Below are 24,951 nucleotides of genomic sequence, written 5' to 3'. Positions count from 1 at the left end.
AGGGACTCCAGCTAGTCCTGGGTTTGTCAGGCTTGTCAGCTCCCCAAGCCCCACCACAGTTCTTCCCCCAGAACACGGTGGGTACAGAGACACCAAGATGCTTTGCATCCCAGGAGACTGATGGTCCAAAAAACTCAGAGGAACCCAGACATTTCTTTGGTTTTAACAATTTTTAGAAAAGATTTTTTAAGGCCCACTTTTCTGCCACCATAAAGGCAGTCTAACTTGGTTTTTCTTCAATAACCAGCGATGTTCCCTACCTCTGTCTCCACATGAAACGCCTCGTCCTGGTCCCCTTTCTAGAGGCAAGAAGCCAGACCTTGGGAACCTCAGAGAACAGAAAATTCCAGGGCTGGAAGTTCTCGGGTGCACACCACCTGGCTGAGCCAGCTATCCTGTTGCAGCGGGTGGCATCCATGCTGGAAATTCGTAACCATATGCAATCAGGCTCTAAATTCAGGAAATTCTGGGAGCTCATTGGATAACCTTGAATTATCTTTTAAAAACATTAAATAGAAATTGGGAACCAGCTCTAAAGGATTGTGACTCTAAGACTTGGTTTCCTAAGTCACCAGGCATGGCTGCCGTTGGTTTGCTCGCAGACCAATTTCATGCCCTTCTTCGTGCTCTGCTCTGGATAATAGAGAGCTACATTTCCCAGGCTCCCTTGTGTTGGAGCCCACTTTGTCTACAGAGAGTAACTTGGGAGCAGCTCTTAACCAATGACTGACAGGTGTCGGGGTATCAATACCTCCATCTCCCCTGTTCCTGATCAGGATGACTCTGGGATTCGACCTCCTGCAGTGCTGATCCCAAGTCCCCTCCTGACCCTTTGGTTGATTTCACATCCTTGCCTGGCCCTCTTCCTTCTTCCACTTCCTCACCCTCTACCAGTTCCTCCTGGAAACATTGCTAATAAAACACGTTCATAGGACCATCTCAGGGGGAAGATAAGGCAATAGCTCTGGCTCATTCTCCTTTTTCTGGCTTCCTTCAGTCTGAATCGATCGGGCACCTGGCCCATACTGTTGTTTGGGCCATGTCTGTGAGCCTGGCATTCCCAATTTTAGTGTAAGCCCTAGAGGGGACCTTACATTCCCTTGTCTCCCCTGAGACGTCCGGCAGGCACTAGATCTCTGCTCTCAGCTTAGAGATATAGAGTAGGGCAGGGAGGTGAGGGGGCGGGGAGGAACTCAGTAAAGGGCAATCACGGCAGGATTTGGGGTGCATGCGTGGGGTCCAGTGGGGGCCTGAGCCTTGGGTTGGGGAGAGGGGCAGAGAATGCTCCCGTGATCAACTGAAGACTGAGCTGAGTGTTGAAGACAAATAGGAGTTTCCAAGGTAGGAAGTTACGAAAAGGGGATTCCCCCCAAATTTAGTATACAACCAACATCTGACATAAAGATGACGCTTTTTATTTAGAAAGACAGTTTTGCATAGGGGTATGAGAACAGAGTTTGGGGTCAAATGGGATTTAAATCCCAGCTCCATCACTTTCTTTGTGACTTTGAGCAAGTTCTTAAACTCTGTGAACCTCAACATCTTCATCTGTGAAGTGGGATAAGAAATCTTACCTCACTGGATTGTCACCCAGCTCAAGTGAGATGAACAGATTCCTGACTTGCACAAAGCACTCAAGAAACAATGGCTGTGATGTTCCCATACTGAGCTTTTAACTTTCATCATCATCAAATGAATATTGATTTTTCTCCTGTGTTCTAGTGCTGAGCACCAGGTGAAGGAATCTGAACCTCATGTTGTCTCATGCACCCTCATTTGGGAGGACAAGAGATATTATACCCTGGATCAGAGATGCTGAGAGGAGAGGGGTCCACTCTCATCTTTGGGTGGGTTCCCCAAGAAGCAGGTACCTGGGTGAGGATGTGAGGGCAAGAACTTTACTTGAGAGGGGATCCCAGGAAACACTGGCTGGAGAGCAAGAAGAGACACAGGGAAGGGAAATGAGCCCATAGAGGATGTGTTTTCAATCCAGTTACCACTGTGAGGGGGAACCCTGGGAGGCAGTGTAGAGCACATGCCTCAGGGTTGTCCCCATCTGATGGGAGAGGGAGTGGCATATTCACCCACCAACTCAAAAGTCACGGGTGAGAGCGGATCCCAGGGGCATTTGGCATTCCTAGCTTGTGTTACAGGCAGCAAAGCAGATTCTGGTGACCAGAGAGCGGGTGCTGGCAGCTGGGTGTGGGATGCTGCAGTGATAAGAACGGAGCTGTGAATGGGGCACTGTCGGTGTCTCCTTCCATGGTCTTGCAGCAGCAGGTCAGATGTCCTGCCTCCCACCTTCTCTCACAAGACCATCGAGGGTGGATTCCCAGGAGGGGGTGGGGGTTGTTGGCCGACTTGGTGCAGAGACGAGTGTGGCTGCAGACAGAGCGCGAGGGAAGGAGTGGACTGCAGAAACGGTGATGGGTACCTGGGAGGCAGGGTGGGAGTCTGAGGACAGACCGAAACAGGCAGGCACTCCATCTCTGGCAATTTGTGCTCTGCCCCCATGAACACTCTGGTTTGGTACCCAGGACCAGTTCTATTTAAGATGCTCTTCCCTTAACATGGTGATTTATGGGTAGGTTTGAGTTGTTTTTACTGCTGTTGCTGCATCAAAAAGAACAAAGGAAATATCTGACTACCCCTCTTACTGTTCTCTGCCTTCAGCCTTGTTACCTGCTCTTAAATTCTCCCCATGACTCTGCTCAGATCCAGAGGAGAGATTGTGAAATATTTCTCCTTCCAGACAATTCTCGTGGTTGAGCTTCACGCACATGCTGTCTTTGTCTAGCACCATATGCGGTAACCTGACTCTGGACAGCAATTTGGGGTTTTTTAGGAGCTAATCGCCCAGCGTCACTATAAGGAGGGGGAGGTGAGACAGAGAAGGGAGGAAGCAGCAACAAAGAGTGCATGAATGGGCAGGTGGGCAACTGGGCGCCATCCTGCTGGGAGCCTGAGTGGACGTGGGGATCAGCCTCAGGACTGTCCCCCCTGAGTGCTGAGGAAGCTGGGGCATTGCTACCAGCTCCTGCCCTCGCTGGGTGAGGGCTACTGCTGAGGAGTTAGTTCCCGGGCACTTCTGGCCTGCCCTGTGCTCGGAGAGCCCCTCCTCTGGTGTGATACACCCACAGGTAGAGACGTATGGGTGGGCGGGGGGAACCAGCTGTGGGGGCTCACTGGAGGTAGGAAGGAGATACTCCTCCAGGAATAAAAAGGTGCTGCAGGACACTCGATTTCCTTCTAGTAGGGGTACAATCACAGATTTAAATAACTCTTTCATCATGCCACTCTCCTACTCAACAAACCTCAATGGATCCCTTTCACTTATTTCATCCAATCTAACCTCCCGAATCCCCGCCATTCCAGCGCTGCCTGACAGTTCTTTACCCTCTAATCCATAAATAAGTATAACCACAACAGAACGCATAATGACTCAAACCGACAGCCCTGCAGTGTGTGCAGTGGCAGCTAATGCACATTTGGCTGATGGATTAAATTGTTTTGGACCTGCCTCGCCAGCCCTACACATAGCTAGGGTATCCTCACCCCTAGCCTGCTCAACCATCTCTCTGGTCTTGCTCACCCCCTCACCCCTTCTGTACCTGTATCCTATGCTTCTCCTGCTGCCTGTCCAGATCCTGGGCATCACTCAAGGCCCAGCTGAGGTTGCATCTCCTCTGGGTTTTCTTCCCACCTGAGGTCCCCTTTAGTGTGTTTTTCTAAGGGTCACTTATCAGGCCTGGGGCCATTGGCCCTCTGATGGAGTCTTGACTCTTGCTGCATGTGTGAGCTTTGTCTGCCCAAGGCTGGGGCCTGAGTCTCCTCTCTGTCCCCATGGCATAGTCCTGCATAGGGCCATGTTCTCTTTTTTCTTTTTTAAATTTTAATTTTTAAAAATTTTTGTGAGGAAGTTTGGCCCTGAGCTAACATCTGTTGCCAATCTTCCTCTCTCTTTTTTTTTCTCCCCAAAGCCCCAGTACATAGCTGTATATCCTAGTTATAGGTCATTCTAGCTCCTCTCTGGGGGATGCTGCCACAGCATGGCTTGACGAGAGGTGCGTAGGTCCATGCCCAGGATCCGAACCGGCAAACCCTGGGCTGCCGAAGCGGAGCATGTGAACTTAACCACTCGGCACGGGGCCGACCCCAGGGCTAAGTTCTTGATCAGCCCTCTGAGCCCTGGGGTGATGGGTGCTGGTGGTGTGATTACGACGACTGTCGCAGATGCTGCTGGTCCCTGCCCACATCCCCGCACCCCAAAAGCTGCTTCCAGTGAACAGTTGTGACTCTCTGCCTGAGGCCTTCCTTGTCTAGCTGGGGAGCGTGTACGGCCTGCGTGCAGAGGAATCAAGAAGCACTTGGGAGCTACTGAGCCCTCGGCAGTTGACAGCTTCCTCATCCTCGGTTGAAAGAACTCTGAAGGGTGTTCCGCCTGCTCTCCCAGGATTCCTCACCACGGTTAAGCTCCAGTAGCCCACGGAGGTAGCTTCCTTGATGATACAGCCCTCTCTTACTTTATTTATTTTGTGAGGAAGATTGGCTCTGAACTAATGTCTGTTGTCAATCTTCCCCTTTTTGCTTGAGGAAGATTGTCGCTGAGCTAACAACATCTGTGGCTCTATTCCTCTATTTTATGTGGGATGCCACCTCAGTGTGGCTTGATGAGGCAGTGCTAGGTCTGTGCCCCAGGTCAGAGCCTGCAAATCCTGGGTTGCTGAAGCGGAGTGCACGAACTTAACCACTACAGCCAAAAGACACCCCTCTATCAGCTGTCTTCTCTTCCCTTTTCAATTTCCAACTCTCCCACAAGTGTTTCCTGCTATCACTTCCCCCGCCCCCCCAAATTAAAGTTCTACTTTACTCCTTATCTCAGGGTGTGCATCTGGGGTAACCCAAACCGAGGGTGACCTTGACATGAGAACTAGTGGGTTTAGGGCCCCCGAAGGTTAGAGCATCCTGAGATTGTTGGGGCTTACTGTGCCTGTGATGAGGGCCAGGAGACAGAGAGTGTTGAGGGCCTGGTGGACCTGAGGGTTGGACTTGGAGGTAGGTCTGAGGCCAAGGGAAGGGTCAGTGGGCCTAGGGAGCAGGGATTCTCAGTGTAAGCTCTTTGGCTAAAGAGGAGGGAGATTGAAATGAACTTGGAGTGACCCTGCAGCTTAGTCAGGCACTGAGTATTGCTGAAGAACGTGACTTGATTTGAAAATTTACTACAAAGTGGTTTGGATATTGGGAGAAAGTGCCGCTTCCACCCGCCAAAACCCACATCTTCTTTTTTCATTCTGAGTCACAGCGGCTGCTTGGGTATATTTTGTCAGGGCATCTGCATACTTTTGTCCTGACACAGTACTTGGTCTGCTTCCCACCCAGGGAAACTTGAGTTGGTGGTTATGACCTACCCCTTGGGGTCATGGATGGCCCCCTGACCCCATCTCAGACTGACTCCCAGTCCTGGCTTCAGAGTTCGCCTCACTCTGGCCATAGACTGATTTTCCCACCTTATTAGACTAACCTGTAAGTCCAGTTTCAAATATTGTTCCAGAAACTGGTTCTATCACCTCAAGGAGAGCAGCAAAGAGAAAGTGGGTCCCTGAGAGCAGCTCATCTATAGCTGGAGCCCTAAGGGCACTTGATCCCCAAATCTCCCGTGGGGTAGGGGGTCTCTTATAGCCTGGATTCTAGGGGATTCTATAATCTGACCTTGGCAATGAGGACCAAGGGCCTTAATGACTATGTGAATTTCATTTCTCATGCATCCATCTGTTCATCCTGAATCTGGAACACTTTTACCCATTGAAGGAATTAAACAGGAGTTGGAAAGAGCTCAGCAAGACCAGCCAAAGACTCAAAGAACATTTGGCTCAAGGAAATTCCAGAAGAAAAAGAGCTGGTGAAAAGGGAGGCTGGAATCCTGGCAGCCGCCTCTCACCCAGAGCAGGGAGGGTAGAATGGGCTGCTACAGGAATGATCTGGGCCAGGCTGGGAAGCTGCCTTCACACACCGGCAAGGATGAGAGATGATGGGACTCCACTCTCCGATAGATTACAACACAGGAGCAATTAGCTTTGGTTGAGGTTGGTTAAAGAGGACCCTGAAGTGTGCCGAGGAATTTGTTTGGTGGAAAACTTTCTGATTGCGAGATAAAGTCTTCGTTTTATTAATTCTATTTCTTTCAATAATGAGATGGATAATTCTTTTGTCTTTCACAAAAATTAAAAAAAAAATTGAACTATATCATACATTTCGAAAAATGCACAAAAGTGTACTCTTTGATGAATTTTTACCAACTGAACTCACCCATGTAACTGGCACCCAGTTAGAGAAACAGAATATGATTAGCACTTTGAAAGCCCCTACACTGCACCCTCTTCCCAGCCACTATCTTCTCAAGGGTAACCACTATCCTGACTTCCAATAGCATAGATTAAGTTTCTCTGTTCTTGAAATTCGTATAAGTAGAACCACTTGGTGCATATTCTTTCATGTCTGGCATCTTTCCCTCAACATTATGTGTGAGACCTATCCATGTTGTGTGTAGCAATAGGTCATTATTTTTCACTGCTGTATAGTATTCCATTTTATGACCATACCATGGTTTATTTATTCATTCTGCTTTTGATGGACGTGATAATTGTTTCCAGTCTTTGGCTATTCTGGATAAAACTGCCACGACATTCTTGTGCATGTCTTGATGGCTATATGTTTGCATTTCTATTGCTCATATATCAAGGAGTGGGCTTGCTGGGCCACAGGATAGTTTAGTATTTGTAGATACTACAAAGCAGTTTTCCAAAATGTTTTCATCAACTTCACTCTTACCAGTAATGTATGAGATTTCCAATCACTCTGCTTTTTTGCCAATACTTGGTCCTTTTCGTCTTTTTCATCTTAGCCATCCTGGTGGTTGTATAATGATATCACGTTGTGATTTTAATTTGCATTTCCCTTATGACTAATGAGGCTGGGAAACTTTTCATATGTTTATTGACCATTTAAATATCCCCCTTAGTGAAGTGTTTGTTCAAAACTTTTGCCCACTTTTCTGTTGGGTAGTCTGTTGTCCTCTGATTGATTACCCACAAGGGCTGTGTGATTCTGAGCAAATCTCTACCCCTTTATAGACTTTGATTTCTCACCATGTCTACATTGTTATGGTGGAGTTAACTCCAACTTCCAAGGTTCTGGGGTGGGCACACAATCCTGGTCTTTCAAATCAGCTTATGTCATCTCCATGGCCCCATCAGGCATGGGCGAATAACTCAGGCGGGTCCAGTGAAACATTTGTTGAAAGTTTTAGGGGGGGCAAATCTCTCCTGGGATTTCTGAGTGTGAGGATGATGTAAGATGATGTATGGTTGAAGTTGCACTAGTGGCCTTGTTGCCACCTACCCACGAAAACATGAAGAGCTGCTCAGAGTGGAGCCAACGCCAAGGAAAGCAGAGGATGAGGAGAGAGAGAGAGTTGATGCAACCATTCCTTTCAGTTATTCTGTGAGCGAGCCTTTTCTTTATCACTTAAAAACAAAAGGAAGAAAATTAGTTTAGCAGTCGCTCTTGATGCCCTGCCCTTCTTGTCCCCTTGGCACTCATTGTTCCCTTCTGCACCAAAGGCTTTCTGCTGCGAGCACTGGAGACTCTCTCTTCAGGGGCATTCTCTAGTCTTTGGAATCTCCTTGGTCATACGTAGGGCAGGCTGGAAGGCAGGGGACTTAGAAGTCCCCAGAGTAACCCTGAACTGACGACAGTTGGGAGTTGGTGGATCAGTCCTCTAGCGTCCTCCTGCTCCTATGGGACAACTCTGAGGTGTGTTCTCCACAGCCCCTCAGAGTTCTCCAGCAGACCTGAGCTCCCAGACATTCACCGTGGCGCCCTGTTCACTAATGCCCCCTGTATTGGCTGCCTTCCCTGCCACGTCTCATTTTGGCACTATCTTCTCGATGCTTCCTGAGATCACACCCCAAGTAAACCGCCTGCATGTCAATTCTTGTCTCAAGGTCTGCTTTTGGGAGACTCCGAACTAGGGTAATGGAGGAACTGGAGTATGAGCTAAACTTTCCATGAACATATGGAGTCCGAGTTAATCTAATCCAGTCAGATTCAGTTGGAGGGCTCTGCATGGAGCATGTCAGTCTCTGAGGGCCTAAAACAGTGTAACGCCATCTCTGTCTTCAAGGGACCTACCAGTTTGAGGAGACAAGACTCTCAGATAAAACATTTGAATCAATGCATCTCAGAACTCTGATGTTGGTGGGCAGGGGCCGTGCTATGGGGATATCTGGGTAACGTACTGGAATCCCCAATTTTATGGCTTCTGAGAGTCCAGAGACTTCCTACCAATCTGTTGAAATTCCCAACAACAGACGGGGCACGAAGCCTACATCCACAGAAATCTGATCACACACGGCATTTTGAAAGTCTGGCAACTTTAGGGAAGCTGTGGGAAATTATAGAAGGAATCATATCACTGGCCTCACGGCCTCTCCCATGTTGCTGAGGCCACACCTCCTCGAGCTCCACTGCCTTCCATAGGCCCTTCTCACTGTGTGCTGCCCTCAAGCCCGTGGCTCAAGCTTGGTCCTGATTGCGTCCTTCCTGGTGGAAAGCCTGCCAGGCTGGCCAACCTTCTCCAGGGATCTTTGGAAATTGGAGTAAATAAAAATTTCCCCTTCTTAAAAGCTGACGACTAGCTTGACTTTGAAGTTATTTTTGACCCAGCCCTCTTTTTCTTATCCTTCAAATCCAATATGGTGGCAAACTTATTGGCTCAACTTTCATAATATCCAAAATCTGAGCACCTCTTACCCTCTCACTGCCACCACCCTGGCTCAAGCCACTGTCATCTCTTGTCTTGATTAGTTCAATAGCCTCCTTGCAGGTCTCACTATTGCTAACCTTGTTTTCCACACAGGAGGAAGATGTATGTTTCTAAAATTGTTGGTCATAGTAGTATATAAACTCATCTTTGCTCAAAACCCTCCAGAGGCATCTCATCTCATTCACAATAAAATATAGGGCCTCCCACGACATGCAAGGCTGTGCTTGGCCTCTGTCACCACTTTGACTTTGGCTTTCTCTGTTCTTCCCTTTGCTCATTTTGATCCAGCCGTATTCCCCTCTTGTTATTGTTTGAACCTGCCAGGAAAGCTCACACCTCAGCATCTTTGCACTTGCTTCTTGTTCCTTGTGCCTAGAATGTTTCCCCTCAGATTTCTCCATGACTCATCCCTCACTTACTTGAGATCCATACTCAGAGAGACCTTCTTTGACCATTTATGTAAAATAGCATCCCCAACCCCCGCACTGGCACTCTGAGGTGCCTTACTCTGCTTCATTCATTCCTTCGTTATATTAAATATATACACTTAAAAAATTGGTTTATTGTTTCTCTCTCCTTACCGGCAAATAAACTTCTTGTGGTTGTTTAATACTGTAATGCTGGTGCCAAACACAGAGTATTTGTTGAATGAATGAATGAATGAGTGAATGAATTTCAATCTTGAGGAGGTGTGGGGCTCCCAGGTTATTCCTGAGTATTGATCAGCAGAGATAACGCAAGAATATGATAATGGTGGTGATGATGGTAAGACCCACTGCTTGACCTGGGGGCACAAGTGGGGCCATATCTCTTCAGTATTGAAATTAATCCTTAGCCCTGACCTGCCCAGACTAATGGTAATCCAGTATCTCTTTTTGGGCTGAATTATGCCGGAGCCCCAGGGATTAACTCAGTCCAACGGAGCCTGCCCTGCTTCCAGAATGACTATAGAGGGAATTGAGAAATCTGATTAGTGACTAGCAGATTCCTGTTACCTGATGCCCTCAACACCGGCCTCTTCCTGTAGCAAGACTTGCTGTGTTTGTGAGAGAACGCAGATGAAAGGAGAAGCCCTCTTAAGTTGGTGGAAGACGGTAGTCATGTTTCGGCTTTCCTTTCCTTTCAAGTGTCAAATATGGGGCTTTGGCACCCTAGTTCCAGGGGAGGAAGAGCAGGCGATGGCTGCAGCTCAGATTGGTACTGCAGGGCTGCAGGCACATTGGCATCGCTGCAGTGGGGAGGTGAAACTGAGCAGTGATGTGTGATGGGGGAGAAATGTAGGCTGGACCTCTTGTTCCATGCCTTCTTGATCAGGCAGCAGGCTGGTCAGTGCAGTCAAGGCAGATGGCTGTTGAACTTATTTATAAATGTCTGTAGGAGCAGAAACTCCAGAAACTTCCTTTACGGAATCTTTCTTCTCAGCCTGTGGTTTGCTGTGTAATTTCCAGGACCTCTGGGCTCATCATCTAGGAGGATGTCAGGTCCATGACTGAGATGTCAATTCCCTCTTCTCCCACGACAGTGTTCGTTGTCACAATGGAAGCAGTGGCTCTGCTGGTCCTCAGTGACTTTCAGGTCCTCATGCCTCCCTGGGGGCCCAGCCACTCGAGGGTGAGAGAGTGCAGGGTTTAAGGATGTGCAGTTTTCATTCTGGCGCTCAACTGAAGAATCAGCTTTCTATTTCGGAGTTTGACGAGGCTGGTTCCCGGTGTGGCGGTTTCCAAGGGATTTTTAGGAATATTTAAAACACTGGATGGGATTTCACCTTACTTTAGAGCCCAGCCTCCGCGTTAGACGTGACTCCACTGTGTGCGCTCGTGTGTACGTGGCAGATTTACAAACTGCTCCCTCAGCAACTCGTTTATCAGGGAAAATGTGCTTTGTTTGTAATCGTTCTGCTGTTTTCTTAAATAGACCCCCATCCACTTAGTAATAGTTGAAGGGAGCGGATTTTCCCCTCCATTTTAGAACTTCCACAATACAATATTTAAAGTCCCCTTTGTGGAATGCCTGGGATTTTCAGGATAAAATCACTTCTCCTCTTGGCTACCCTCCCCTTCTTCCTGAGATGGCCTGGGGTGTATGGGTAAGGGGCTGTTGTGCCTTTGTAATACTGAGGAAGATGAGGCTTCTGGGTCCATACCAGGTCTTTCCATGGTCCTCTGGCTCTTCTGTCCTTGTTCTGGTTGTCACTTACCCTGCTGGCGCTTGGGCTGAGGTCTGTTACAGGAGACCTCAGGGGCCGGACTCAGCATGATATGGGGGCACACCCCCACCTTCACCCCTGCCAGCACTCGCCTGTGCAGGCTGGGCCTGCCTGGCCCCTCTGCTCCCCTCCCACCCCACAAGGAGGCTTGAAGGAGCTTGTGGGCCCCGTGCCCAAGCTGGTGAGCTCAGAAGCAAGTTCTCACCATTTTTGCTTGGCCTTCAAGACCTCCACACGTAACCTCAATGGCCTTCACCTCCCAGATTCTTGTCCAGGAAGCAACAAGTTCTCTCATTTAGCGCTTACTCCTTACTGAAGAAAATATTTCTTATTTTTCCAATAGCAAGTTTTCTCCCCTACCCCCTTCCAGGAGTGCTCTTCTTTCCTGCTGTTTTGAATCCCAGGCCTGGAGACGGAGCCAATGGCAGACAGCTGAGAGCGGGAGCTTGGGAACCAGGCAGCGGCCCTGAGTCTGAATCTCAGCCCTATTATTTGTGAGCTGTGTGGTCTTGGGCAAGTCATTTGCCTCTCTAGGCTTCAGTTTCCTCATCTGTAAAATGGGAATAATAGTATCTGCCTCTCAGTAGCATGAGGATTAAACAACACTGAGTGTTCCACCCTTGGTGGCTGAATGAATGAATGTATACAGCGAATGAGCTGGCTGATGGATTGGGCTTTGCCAGTTTACTTGTGAGCGTCGTAATGTTACGGTAAACACTCTGGCCAGATTGCCCGGTCTTTCCTCTCTTACTACTCTTAAGTAAAAGCCCCTGTTTGTCTATAACTACTTTTCTCTCTACTGTGGGTTGGTTTCATCCTAGCAGATGGTGAGCTCTCCAAGGGTGGAGACGCGATCTCCTTCTGTCTCTCCCTCAGCTTGGCAGATGCTCAGTAAATGGTCACTAGCCATTGTGTCCTATTTGGCCAAAATGATTCCTAAATGCTGGCGTGGAGGGAGCCCAGGGCAGACCTGACATGAACCCCTGGGAGTTGGACCGTGGGAGCAGCTTCTGCCCTCCCCAGCCACCTGGAAAGCTCGCTCTTCTGTCCTTGATATGGAAGCAGCTTGGAGTGGTTGAGACATTAACATACGCATGGGGTGAAGACAGGAGAGCCCAGGGACTGGGCTTAAGAATCAAACACACAGGGCCAGGAGGGAAATACCAGGGCAGAGGATGCGGGTGAAAAGGTTATATCTGGTTGGTTTTAGTGTTCAAATGATGGATGGTTGTGGACAAGACTGTGATTTTGATTTATGGGTGGGCTAGTCGATTCCCTGTGTTTCCTGAATACTCACAGACCCCTTACTTGTAGGAACAGTTAAGTCTCTGCCAATCACACACAAAAGTGCTTTTGGGAGGGGTTGTGAATGTTTCAGCACATCCAGTTCACCCCTGGGGACGGAGCCCAGAGCTCATGCATGCTATGATGGACCACAGTGCTGTCTTCTTTAAGTATGAGAAGAGCATTTGTGGCAACAACTAGGCCTTCCACACCCATGGGCCCTTCTAAGGGAGATTATATCACCTCTGATGATAAGGTGACCACCAGTGTGGGCCCCTAATAGGCCAAAGGGTAGACAAAACACAGGCTGGCCATGAGAAAGCCTGTGCATGACATTCTGCTTAACAGAGTGAGGTGAATAAATAGGGCAATCAGACAATCTGTTTATGGGGTTTTACCAGGAAGTTATGGAAAGAGCCAGCCAATACGTATTAGGGGAAAAAAATAAGAAGGTAAAAAGAAGCAGAGATCAGGCCAATGGCCAAGTCACTTAATGATGGAGAACAAGAATGACCATCTGGGAACTCTCACGTTAAGGGGAGTGCCAAACAACTCAGTCCCCGGAGCTGCCTCGATGCCTCTTTGTCCCCTTGAATGGATGGGTCTCTGTTTCTTTGCTGTGATTAAAAGACCCTGCTTGGCGGAGAGAATTTGTCAAAATTGGAGCTCTAGCCAAATCAAGCAGTAAGGCCATGCTGAAGCCAGTGCTTCTCAGACTTCAATGTGCACGCGGATCACGTGGGGGTCTTGTTAAAATGTACATTCCCATTCAGTAAGTTGGGGTGGGACCTGAGATACTAACTTTCTAAAAACTCCCAGGGGAAGTTGATGCTGCTGGTTGGGGGACCACACTTTGAGGAACAAGGGCTTAAGCAAGCAAGCAACACATATATATACACACACGCATATATGCACACAGGCGCGCACACACATCTGTTTACACATATCATCCATCACCGATTTAAAAATTACCCACGAAAGTTGTTTGAGATTCCACTGATAACCACTACTTGTTGGCTAGACTTGTCACTTTTCATTTAGCTCCTCTATAGAACGTAAAAACAAAAAAAGGATGACTTCAAAAAACCAAATACTTCTAATTTAATTTTGGCATGGAAGTCCAGGATATGTTAAAAATTAATAATAAGGATTCATAGCAAAAATTTCCTTTGTATTTTAGGACAGGAAAATTCAGTTTTTCAAAAAAACTGTAAGAGTTTATTTAGTCTCCTGAAATCGTACCTTTAAACGTCTCCCCGGAGAGGATTCACAGAACAGAAGGGAAGAAATGGATTATTCAATAAATGGTGCTGGGACAATAGTTTAGCAACTTGGAAAAAAAATCAATTTAGAATCTCATCTTACAGTACACCAAAATAAATTTCAATGGATTGAAAAACCAAGTATAACATAAAAAAGACTATAAAAGCATGAAATAATGTCTAGATAGGGAATACTTAATAAGATTAACAGAGTCGGAAGAAATCATAAAGTTACAAATTTTGTTAGATAACATTTATCATTTCTGTCTGTAGTCCATTCTGCTCCCACCTCACCGTAATTAAACAAAAATCAAAATCATTACGGAAGAGCGTAAACATCACCACAGCCAACAGACAGGACAGTTCTGTCAAGTCTATACGGTTATTGAAACTTATGGAACTGTAGCCCCAACAGAGCAAATCTTACTCTATGTGAACCGAAAAATAAATCATAAAAGAGACATAAAAAAAATGGCTGCTAAAAACAGACGAACATTAAAATACCAAACAATCAACTGGGAGAAAAATGTACATAATACATACCACAAACTAAAGGTTGATGTTCTAAGGATATAAAAAACACTTTAATTTGGTAAGCATAATATTAATATCTCAATAGACACATGGGTGAGCAGACAAGTCATAAAAGAGGAAATTTAAATGGCTGACATAATAAAATGCAAATTCACTTGTTACTGGTTTTTTAATGTCCCACCCATCAAATTAGCCCAAAATAAAGGAAAAATGGGGATACCTGATATTGGCAAGAGTGTAGCATGGTAAGCTGAATGATGGCCTCCAGAGGTATCCATGTCCTAATCCTTGGAAACTTTGAATGTTACCTTATAGGGCGAAAGGGATTGTGCAGACGTGATTAAGTTAAGGATTTTGAGATTATCCTGGATTATCCCGGCGGGCCCTAAACATAATCACAAGAGTCCTTATGAGAAGGAGGCAGAAAGATTTGTCTGCAGATGAGTAGTAGGAGATGTGACGATGGAAGCAAGAGATTGGAGTGATATGAGGAAGGAGTCACAAGCCAAGGAGTGTAAATGGCCTTCAAAAGCTAGAAAAGGCAAAGAAATGAGTTTCCCCTGCTGACACCTTGACTTTATCCCATTGAAACTGATTTTGGACTTCTGGCTTGCAGAACCATAAGAGAATAAATCTGTGTTGCCTTAGGTCCCCAAGTTTGTGGTAATTTGTTACAGCAGCAATAAGAAACTAATACAGGCAGTAAAACAGCCTTTCCTCATAAATTGCAAATGGAAATATCAATAGTACAACCTCTTTTGCAAAATTTTCACAACATGTAGGAAATGCTATAAAAATTTTATATCTAATGATTTAGTGATTCCGTATCTGGGAATCTAATCAAGGAGACAATTTGGTAATGAGAAAGGCTCTTGTGTGAAAATCTTTATCATCATCATGATAGTGACAAATTGGAAACAAATTAAATGTCCAACAGAAAGGAAAAGATTGAATAAACTACAGGCTATCTGAGAATAGTTTATCATTAAGCTGTAAAACATTTATAAAGATTCTTTTAAAATATGGGAAATGCTATATTGCATAAATATTATGTTAAGAGTAAAAATCAAGACATAAAATTATATGTGCACCATGATCTTAACTGTGTAAAACTATATAGAAATAAGACAAAGGATATAGGCCAAAATGTGTATTGGGTGTGGATGATTATTTTTATTCATTTGACTGTTCTGTCTTTCCAAATTTTCTATAATGAGGGGGTATTAGTAACGGATATGTGTATAAGCAATGAAATAATTATGAACATCAGTAAGTGGCCTCCTTGGAAATGGAGGGAAGGGCTCTGGATCTTGAGGCTGATGTCATGGCCAAACCTTGAAAGAAGTAGGAGATCTGAGGAGGTTGTTTAGGGACAAGGCAGAGAGGAAGAGAGGAGGGGTCCAGGGGTTTCAAGGGCTTGGATGGTGAGGTGGGCGTGGCAGAAGGGTGAAGTGTGACCACCTGTTAAGGAGAGGAGTTTGGCTTTGATTTAAGAAAGAGTTGGTTAGTAAATTTGGGGAAAAACAAGTTTATGTCTTTATGTGCTTCACAGAATAAAGCTCTTTAGAGAAAGGAGTAGAGCAGGCACCGTTGGTTGTCCACCCAGCACCCCTTCCATTTCCTGGAAGAATCCCAATGTTGTGCTGGTATCTCCCCCTACTCAATCCATGCAAGTTAAGCAAGCATATCCCAGCCCCTGCTGGGGATGAGAAGGAGGTGGAGTAGCTCTGACTAGTCTAAGCCACTTAGAGAAAGCCCATTCTCCCTCTCTCAATATGTTTCCAGAAGCCACATTTAAGCTCTAGCAATTACAGAGCTTAGAAGAATGCCTCACACTCAACAAATGCTCAATAAATGTTGATGAATGAAGCAATCAGCACTTAGCCTTCCCCTAGCAATTGTTATTGGTCCAGGAGTGGAGACACGCCCTGGCTCTGTCCAATGGGCTGAACAGAAGGACTTTGATGGTCAAATGAGAGGTTCTTTGTGTTCTCCAGACTTTGAACAAAAAGTGCACTGCCCCCTGTTGCTCCTGGGCACCATTTTGCTACCTTGAGAAGGCACCCTGAGAACAAAGCCCTCAAAGAGGAGGGCAGAGCCGAGGGACTCTCCAAGAGGTGGAGCCAGAGCTTACCCTACCTCTCTACTCCTCATTATGTGAGCTAATACATTTCCTTTTTGTTTAGGACCCTTTGTGTTGGGATTTCTCACATAGAATGCAACAAGAGTCCAAGGATTTGTAATGGAAAACTTCAAAATATTTAGACTGTCTAGAATTAATTATTAAGGGCTTACCCTGGGTCAGACACTGTGCTGAGCATTAAGGTTACGCAAGTGGTTCAATATCAAGTACAGATTTTTATCCAGAGAATGAGCTAGCTGTTCATTAGATTGACAGGATGGGACAGACAATTATCTTTTTGGTCCCCCAAAGGGTAAATGAGCAGCTGTGTTATTGGGGTAAATGTGTGGCAAGTAGGAACCTACTGTCTTGGGTTAGGGTGTGCTTCAATCAGGATGGGGTACTTTATGCTGTAATAACAAACCCAACAACAAAGGCTTATTTATTGCTATGCTACATGTCCATCATGGGTGAGGGTTGGGGAGGGCTCTGCTCTTTACAGCTCTCAGGGTTCCAGGTTGATGGAGCAACCACAATCTCAAATGTTGCTGGTCTTTTTCTTGGAGGCAAAGGAAGATATTTGGAGAGTGTCACATAGAAAATTAAATGTTCTCATCCAGAAGTGATATGCAGAGCAACTTCATGAGCATGCAACCTGTGCAGTTGCACAAGGTCCCAAGCTTAGAAGGGCCCCATGCTTGCTTTAATACTCTGCTGTTGCCATCTTGAAATTATTAAGTTTTAAACCAGTGGCCCTACATTTTCATTTTGGCCTGGGCTCTGTAAATTATGTAGCCAGCTCTGGTGATATGTATTACTTACACTTATACCTCATTCACCAGAGCTGATCACATGGCCCCAAGCCACCTCAAAGGGGGCAGGGAAGTGCAATTCTGTTTTGTGCCAGAAAGAGAGAAGAACCAGAACATTTATTGAACAGCATAGAAGACGACAACAGGGTGTCTGACACAAGTCTTTTGTTTTGTGAGGCTGAAGGAAAGCTTCCTCTTGGTATGCAGAGCTCTGGGTGGGTGGAAGAACCTATTTGCAAAAGGATCTCAGGATCTTTTGTGAGAAAAAGGACAAAGATTTCCATTTCTGATCTAGCAGATTCAAAGTTAGGGAAATCTATAGGGGTGGGCCAAGCCCAGGGGACAGGAAGAGCAACGAGGTTCCAGAATTAGAATTGACTAGGCTGAGGATGGGGCTTAGCATAAAGACCAAGGGGTTCCTGAGGGAGAGCCTGCTCTGGCCCAAAGTGTGCGAGGCTGGGAGCCTCCCATCACAGTGGTCAGTTCTGGGATATGGTGAGTGAGCATGGGCTGTAAACCAAGAAATCTGAAGCCTCAGATTCCAGTATGGGGCCATCACTGCATCTGGGCCACAGAAGTCCATCAGCAGTGGACAAGGATCCATAGGCCCAGTCTTGGCCGCTAACAAAAAATGAGAAGTTATAGCCCTAGAAATTGGCAGTACTCCAATTCTCTCTCCTGTTGGCATTTGGGAGCAAGAATCATCTCTCTTCAAACTGATTCAGGATCCAAGGGTCTTAGAAAATTTGCAAGGGGGAGCCTACTGGAGAGAGAGATGTTGGACTTCTACTAATAGGACTTGGATGATTAATTAAGACAATATGGAAGGAGATGCCCTATATCATATTCTGAGTTAGAGTGGAAGTGAGTTTCACAAAGACTGGGGGTGAAAGTCACTGACAACGGTCTCTGTGCAAGTCTAAGAGGATTGTAGAAAATCACTCTGGATTGGAGGGGCCACGGTCAGCTCTCAAAGAAGGCACATAGGGCGGGCTCTGAGCTGAGACCGTGTCCTGGCACAAGTCAGCGAGGTTTGGGGACATAGCTAGTCACAGACTTTTGCCTTTTCTTCCCTTCTGCTTGTCCCCTTTCCCTTCTCTCTCTTTCCCTATTTGTTCATCATCTCTAGAACTTTCCATGCATTTTGGATGAAGCAGGGGTTCCATGAAGGGAGAAGTCATGGGGGTATGCCTACTCAGAGAAACTGCACTGGGCCTGACTTTTGACCTGTGGCCTCTCACCTGGACCCAGCTACATGAGCCACTAAGAGAGCTGTGCTTGGAGAATCTCACCCTTTCACTGGAAGTGACCAGTACAGCCCCAGTTCCTTACAGTTCTGTCCACTCCTCATTCTTGTCCCTCTTCTCTTAGTCTCTCTCTCTCTCTGGAATCTCCTGGTCTTGTCTTTTGGATTTCTGGAATTCTGATTTCCCTTTACAGGGCTCCTGACAGCAGTCTGACCATGTCTATATTTCTTTCCTACTTAAAATCATTCACCCGTGTCCCACGACCCTTCTAAGGGCTTCTGCATGGCTTGCCAGACCCTGCTTGATCTATGTCTCCCCATCTCTGCAGCCAGTCTCCCCACTCTGCCACCACCTGCCTTGGCCCTGGATATCCCGCAGCTCTGTTTCTCAAATTACTATTCATCCATCTGTGTCCTTGTCCTGCTGTTACATTCCCCAAGATGCCTCTCTCCCTAAGTGACCTTTCAAGAATGGTCCAAGCTACTTTTTCTGTCTGGACTTCTTGTCATCCTCGGGGCAAGTGCCTACTCGCCTTCTTTGAGTTCTTGCCTGCCTTTCTTCCCCTCTACCATTCAGTACTGATTTTTAATTGGTAAGAGCACCAGTGAACTGCACTTCTTGGCTACATGGTTAGATCATAAGCTCCTTGGTGGCAGGGTTGTGTCCAGGACCTCTTTGACTCTCTGGTGTCCTGCACAGTGCCTGGCACAACGCACCTGGGATGGACACAGCGCGCTGGACTCACCATCCATGCCAGCTTCCTTCTAGCCCTCTTTTATTTTGAGGGGTTAGAAAAGCAAAATCCACACTTGCCAGGCTCCCCTGAAGCTAGGGTTCTGAACGGGATTGAGACAGAGGCCAGCTCTCTGCTGCTTCCTCTGGCTTTGCTGGTGAGCAGGCTTTGGCCATTGAGATGCTGGGTTTTCCTGCAGTGCATTCCAGTGGCTGGTCACTAACATCATGGGTGATGAGAGGCAGGTCTCAGGGCACCCATACTAGCGCGTGTGGCTTTACTCTAGAACAAACAGTTGCACAGGGGACTTGTGACCCCTGCCCCAGTGAGGTGATGTGTTCCTCTGCCTGTGGCGTAGAAAGCAGCTCCCCTGCTGAGCTAGTTCAGCTGGGCTGTTTTGGAGGCCATGGCTCTTTCAACCCTTCCAGAGTTTTCTAACTGCCTAATTTCTTGCATTAAGTCCATTTTTGCTTGATACGGTTGAAGTAGTTTCCATTTTCTCCAGGTGATCCCCGCCTGATACAGTATGTTTGCAGAGTATTGAAAGATCAACTGGTTCTCATCCAATGGGTTCATTTCATGGGTAAGGACACGGAGACCCAGAAAGAGAACCAAATAAGCCAAAGGTAGAGCCAGGACTGGAACCCAGGACTCTTGCCTCTTAGTCTAGTGCTCTTTCTCCTGCACCAAAGTGACATTTCTGCCTTCACTACCCTCACCCTTCCCTCCCTCACAGTCTAGAATGAATCTCTCCCTTCAACAGGTGGGATGGAATGGGATTGGCCTATTGCTTTGAATATGTATATATTTATGTGTATGATATTTATGTTTTAGTATAAATAATAACAGGAAATATTGACTGCTTTCTCTTCCTTTCTCCATCTGACTTCCCCTCTCCCCTTCTGGTGTTTACTAGAAGCACTTTCCTATAAATGGCTTGCTCTAGAATCCTTGTCTTAGGGTTCGTTTCCGGGAGAATCTAAATAATGACAAGGATCCTCCCCTGTCGGTAGGATGGCAAGTCCCAGGAGAGGCTGCAGGCCTTGGAGAGGGTAGTTTAGGGAGCAGATTGGCAAGGGATTTATAGACAGAGGGTCCTTGCCGGAGCCCACTAAACTTGGCCCTGGAGATGGGCTGTGTGTGGACCCCAGACGCCTTGCTGTCCCTCCATGCTGCTGCCAGCTGAGACCCTTGCTTTGGACCCCAAGGTAGGCTCCAAAAAGTAGATTTGTTTTAGTAGAGTCTCCAGTGTCAAATATGATGCTCTTGTTTTCATCTCATGAAAGAGGATGAATATCTGGTCCCTTTGTCAAACAACAAACCCTTCAGAAAATGGAATAATTACCTGAAACTTACTGTTCGAGTCCATCTAACTTGCCAAATATAAGGTTTGCTTCAAGGAGTCCTGCCTGCATTTGGTCAGGCCAAAAAACCTCCTGAAAACTAGCACAGGGCATGTGATCTCTTCTGTCCTCACAGAGCAATGACGTGTGGGGTGGGGGCCCCAGGGGACACAGGACGATAATGGCCCACAGCCTGGGCCTCCTTCAGCACTCAGCCCCAGGCAATTTTTAAAAAATAATAATCTCCAGAGAAATGATAAGGAGTTATAAAAATAAAAGCCAGTGGGGCAGCCTGGAGCATCCCAGTCGCTGGCACCTCATCCTCCCCACCTCTGGCTCTCAGCACATGGCAGGACCCAAGGCCCAGTCCCAGGGGCCCTGTTCTCTGGCCTCCTCAGCCACCTTAGGCCCAAGGGCTCTGCCCCAAGGTCCAGCCTGGCCAAAGTGGTCAGCAGAGCAGGGAGAGTCAGAGTGACCCACATCATCAGAGATAAGGCCGTGGTTTGTTGCTTCAGGGGCTTGGTTATTCTCTAAATAAACTTTCCTGCTTCAAAAACTTCTCTTTCAGCTGGAGCTGAGTGTTTCCCTATTACTTTCCCAGGGGAGAACTTGTGTTTTGCTTTTCATAAATTTCTATAAACTGTTCCCACACTCACACCCACCAGATACCAAGCTCCTCTGACCCTCCCTAGATTGGCCATGGAGGGTGGCTGCCTGGGCTGTGATGGAAGTCACACATTCTCTTGGAGTCCCATGGGGCTCAGTGGGGGTGAGGGAGGAGACGAGGCTTCTGCTACAAGTACAGGAAACCTGGGAGGTTGAGGATGGACAATGCTTTGGGGTGGCATAAGAACAGGTAGCCCAACTCTAAGAGGGGCACTCACTCTGCCTGCATTTTAAAGAAGAGGAAACTGAGGCTCAGTGTGTGTTAGGGGGAGTGACTCATTAGTGGGTTGTGACTAAGAGAGGAATGGAAAGTCCAGTCAAGTTCTCAGCCTCCATGTTTCTCTGCCTCTCCAATTGACCACGCAAATTCGTTATTGTACCAGTTAGCTGTTGCCACATAACAAACCTCCCAAAAACTTGGTGGATTAAAACAATACCGTTTACTTGATTCATGATTTCTATGAGTTGATCAGTTTGGCTGGGCTCAGCTGGCAGTTCGTCTGCTGATCTCACCGGGACTCACTTGTGATTCTTCAGTCGGCCGAGGTTTGATGGCCTCACTCACATGACTGGCAATTGGCTGGTTGTTGGCCAGAGTGATGGGGTAACTGAACTACATGGTCTCTCGTCCTCTAGAAGGCCAGCCCAGGCTTGTTCACAGGATGGGAGTGGAGGTTTTCTGAGAGCGGCAAGAGAGAAAATCCCACTGCATAAGTCCTTTTCAAGTCACTGCTTGCCTCACCCTCGTCCTATTAGTCAAAGCAAGTCACATGGCGAGGCGAGGCTCCAAGGGGTAGAGAAGGACTTCACTTCTTGATGGGAGGAGCAGCAAAGTCACTGTGTAAGAGTAGGCACAGGGACGGGAAAAAGTTCTTTTCATTTTTGCAATATACTACCGTTACAAGTGGTGCCATAGCCCACCAGGCCACTGGAGGGGGCTGGAATAGAGCCCTAGTGTGACCCCCAGTTCAGTGCCCAGAGTCCGGTTACTGCCCTACACTGCTGATCACGCAATATCTTGGGTTAACTCATCTGCTTCATTAGCCTTTGGTCCCTGGCAGAGATCAAAGAACCCTGAGCGGTTGGGAAGCTGGGACCTTGGAGAGGTAAGTTTTGGTGTGTGTGGGAAAGGATGGGAAGGAAAACAGCAGAGGCCAGAGTAATGCCTGGGGCCCAGCACTGCTGTGGTCTGGGTAAGTGGTGGAAGGGTGCTGAGAACGTTCCAAGATTGATATTCTGCCTCAAATCTGCATCCCGGACCCCACTATCAACAATACTCCCACCCCTGTTTGATTCTCCCTCAACTGGTTCCCAGGACCCTCCAATTGTGGAGGAGCCTGTTGGTACCCACCTATTTTTTTTTCTGTCACTGAGCCATTTGTACTGAATATACTTCTCCTCTCAAGGGTATTTGAAATGTAAATAAACATGGAGGGGTCAGGCCTTATAAAAAGAGAGAAACTCTTTGGAATGATGGAAAATTAGATAACATGGGTGCTGTGTGAGGACACGCATAGTTTGAGGCAAGTGGGTTGGGGTGGGAGGCATTCCGTGAGGCCTTCCATATGTCTTGAGGTTTTCATTGCATTTCTTGATATCCTAAATCTGGGAGATTAGGAGGTCCTAAAACAGGGTCTTCAATCCAAACGGACGTACAACCTTGAACTCTGAATTTGAGAGTTGGAAGGAAACTTGGAGAACAACAGTGAGACCCCTCCACTTTAGGCCAAGGGGGATGGGATTTTATAGGCAAAGGCACCAGAGGAGTACATAGCACAGCCGATATTAGCATCCTGATCTTGTGGCACAGTGCAACCAGGATTTATTGAGTGCCAAGTGTGTGTAGGCACTGCTGTGCTGATGTATATTGTCTCACTAATTCCTACAACAAGCCTGTGGTGGACACTATTGGTGCCCAGGCCACAGGACCCGTCCCCAGCTGCTGTAGCCATTACCTCCTAACAGCTCACCCTGGGACCTTCTCTGGGATACTGTCCTTGGACAATGGGAGCTGCCTTGTGGAAGGAGCCTGGGAGAGTATGACCACAGCTGGGGGCATTATTTAGTTAATGACTTACTGATTTGGGGGTATAACAGCTCAGCCTCCTTGCCTCTGCAAGGGACAAATTTGAGGTGTCATTCCTTCTCCCAAGCTCCATGTGGGATCAGGCTGAGGCTAAATTCCAGCAAAAAGCGCATCCTTGCTCAGCTCCTTCCCCTGCCCTGTCCTGCATCCTTCATTCTCCTTCAGCTGAGAACCCCTCCCCAACCCAATAACCCATGCACATCTGAATCCCTGTCTCAGGCTCTCCTTATGGGAAACACAACCCAAGACACATCCTAAGTCCCGCAGCTTGTGAACAAGAGGCAGACCTGGACCCCAGATCTTCTGTTCTGCAAGGTTACTGCTCCTGGCAGTTCAAGCCCACTCTTCTCTCCATTTCGGGGTCTGGGGCCTTATAGGGGCTGAGTAATGTTTCTAATATTTATTTCTCCTAAGCTCACCATATGGGAAACATTAAATGTCCATATTCCTAGCAGGATTCTAGGTTCTCGCTAACCCACCCTGCCTCTCTGGTGACTCATAGGATCCCGGGCAGTAACTCAGACCCCATTGGGTGGGGGTGCTCCCTGCAGAGTTGCTGAGCAGGCCCTGTGGCTGTTGGGATCCAGGAAGCTGGGGGGTTGAGGGCCACCAGAGATCATGTTTGCAGGTGGAGGGCATAGGCATCGGATCTGACCTATAGATGTCTTCTCCCCCATCTGGTGTCTCTCCTGCCATCCTGGATGTGAGCACTGTGGGGGCAGCCTGGTTCTGAGTTCACAGCCTCCTAAGTCCTCATAACGTGGAGCTGAATGCTTCACATGCTTTATCCCGTTTAATCCTCATACCACTTCACAGAGGAGGAAACTGGAGCTCAGAGAGGGAAGACACCTTGGTCAAGGTTGCCCAGCCGGCAAGTGGCTTGGCAGAGACTCAAGTGTAGGGGCCTCTGTGTAAAATATAAATGCCATCTTCATCAGCTCTTCCTTCTCCTTGGTGAGAGCCCTTGGTCCCAGGCAGTCGTTTCTAGAAGACTGAGGACACTTGTGGCCTGCTTCCCTAGCTCTGAAAGACTGGCTGAGCAGGGCTAGCCTCTGAACATCCAGAGGGAGGATTAAGCAGCATGTTCCCTACATGCCCTCTGGCCTTAAACCTGGGCAGGTGGGGCCTCTGACTTTGTCCAGTGCTTTAGAGCAAAGCCTCTCAAACTATCTGTGCTGAAGGACTGGATTTTAAATTTTCCAATCTGTTGTGGACTGATGCTTTTGTAAGATACAATAAAAATGAATTATTGGAAAAATGAAATGAAATGTTAAAAAAAGCACAAAATAAGTCCCCAATGTTTTTTTTTTATTAGATTCAAAAGACATAAAATTAGGCAGTCGAATTGCTATAAAGTTCCTAAATGCTTAGTCAATTTCTGTACTAACCCTGTCGTGGGCCCAGGACAGGTAGCTCTTGGGCTGGCGCTGCTTGTGGACCACATTTTGAGCAGTCCTACTTGAGAGGACCCTAATCCCCTCCCCTGCACTGTGCCAAGGAGACCTGTCCACCAGGAATTCACGACACCCTGTCACCTTCCTCACCCCCAGGCCATACTCAGGGTAAGCAGGACTCTAGAATTCCCTCTTTAAAGGGCTCATCCTGCTTGCATGCCCTGGATGGGCATTTTCTCTGGGTCTGTCCTCCCAAGATTAGCTCATGCCATAGATGAGCATCCCCAAGGGAGGGCGGGGGTTGTGGACAGAGCTTGGACTTGAAGGCTCAGCTGTCCACACATGTGCAGGTGAGGTGCCACGTGGTGCAAGGTGGAACCACGGGTGGTGTGAGAAGGGCGGTCTGCACGTGGGGGGCCTCCAGTTATGCTCTTGTCT

The sequence above is a fragment of the Equus przewalskii genome, chromosome 21, assembly GCF_037783145.1.
Source record: "Equus przewalskii isolate Varuska chromosome 21, EquPr2, whole genome shotgun sequence".
Lineage (NCBI taxonomy): Eukaryota > Metazoa > Chordata > Mammalia > Perissodactyla > Equidae > Equus > Equus przewalskii.
This window is presented reverse-complemented; position numbering follows the sequence as displayed.